We start from the raw sequence: 1,658 nt of genomic DNA, 5'->3' as shown, positions 1-1,658 counted from the left end.
GGGTGCACGTAACGTGATGACCAGAGGTGGGCAGAATTATCATTTGAAACCAAAACTCTTGTGCAATTTATCAAAAAATAGATCATTATATGATGAAGACTGTGATTTGGAGCTTTTGCTTATGTCTAATGAAATTTCACAAATAATTGTTATTCCGATTTAAGACACATTTATCACTAGCATTAAAGTTGATGTGCAAGTGAATTGAAATATTCAGAATCTTTATATACAATTGTTTTTGTTTTCTCCTTCCACTTATTTGAACAGAAATGACCTAAACGGTGTATGGGAATTCCAGCACCGTCACTGAGCTGGCCCTCGCGGGATTTTCCAATCATCCCCCAACCGAGATTCCCCTCTTCTTCCTGTTCTCTTTGGTCTACTTAGCAAATTGCTTCGGAAACACCACTGTCATCACCTTGGTGGCTCTGGATGCCTCACTGCAGACCCCATGTACTTCTTCCTCTGTCATCTGGCCTTTCTCAACATCTTTTTTAGCACAATTGTGGTCCCTAAGATGCTCTTCAACCTCCTCTCCAGCAGGAAAGTCATCTCCTACGACCTCTGCCTCGCTCAGACCTACCTTACCTTGTTTCTGGAGGCCACCGAGTGCTTCCTTCTCGCAGTAATGGCTCTGGACCGCTATGTGGCCATTTGCTCCCCACTGAGGTACCGGCTCCTCATGAGCTGGCCTGCGTGTGTGGCCCTGGCTGGAGGCTCCTGGACTCTGCAATCCTCCCTCTCTGTGGTCCGTACGTTGTTGACTACATTTTCTGTGAAGTGCCCGTCCTTCTGCACCTGTTCTGTGCTGACACGTCCCTGCTGGAGGTCATGATGCACGTGGGAGGGGTCGGCACAGTGTTAGTCCCCTTCCTCCTCATCATGGCCTCCTACCTGCGAATCCTGATCGCTGTGATGAGAATAGACTCAGTCCAAGGCAGAGTAAGAGCCTTTTCAACGTGTGCGTCCCACCTGACCATGGTGACCCTGTACTATGGGACAGGGTTGATCAGGTACATGCGGCCCAAGTCCCTGTACTCGGCAGAGGGGGACAAGCTGATGGCCTTGTTCTATGCAGTTCTGATTCCAATGCTCAATCCTTTCATTTACAGCCTGAGGAACAAGGAAGTGAAGGGGGCTGTGCGAAGACTCATAGAAAGACAAAAGAAAACAAAAACATCACACATGAAGGGTTTTAGACGTTAAAAGCAATGTTTGTATTTTTAACATGTTCACATCAAACTCCATGATTAAGCTTCATTCCAAGAAGCTCCAACTTAATGGACTTGCAGATGAAGAGGATAATCATGTTCTTACAAGTCTCCTGGTGTTTTCAATTCAAGTTTCTCCTCTGTGTGTGTGAACGTTTATAGATACTTATTTATTGGATCTTAATACATTGCTCTGTCAGCTCAAATACTTGTTAACATAGCCATGAACCTCTGAGTCGGTTTCGTCATTCCCTGGAGTCAATAATACCTTCACAGTATGTTATTTTCCATTCAGTTTTAAGACCTCAAATTATAAAAAAAACTTTCTAGTCCTGCTCCACTTACTAACTCCATTTTGTTAAGGATATAAGTCTGAAGATAAGTTACAGCTCTTTCCAGAGGTAAAAGAAAAACAATACAAATTATGAAATACATACATTATTACAC

The 1,658-nt window shown here is 43.8% G+C and overlaps 1 pseudogene; it reads left to right on the top strand.

Annotated features, from left to right (window-relative positions):
• Window positions 1-278: 278 nt before the first annotated feature.
• LOC102476500 (olfactory receptor 10A7-like) lies at window positions 279-1,206 on the top strand (annotated as a pseudogene).
• Window positions 1,207-1,658: the final 452 nt, after the last annotated feature.

Source organism: Tupaia chinensis, unplaced genomic scaffold, assembly GCF_000334495.1.
Source record: "Tupaia chinensis unplaced genomic scaffold, TupChi_1.0 Scaffold146861_1, whole genome shotgun sequence".
Taxonomy (NCBI): domain Eukaryota; kingdom Metazoa; phylum Chordata; class Mammalia; order Scandentia; family Tupaiidae; genus Tupaia; species Tupaia belangeri.
This window is presented reverse-complemented; position numbering and strand designations above follow the sequence as displayed.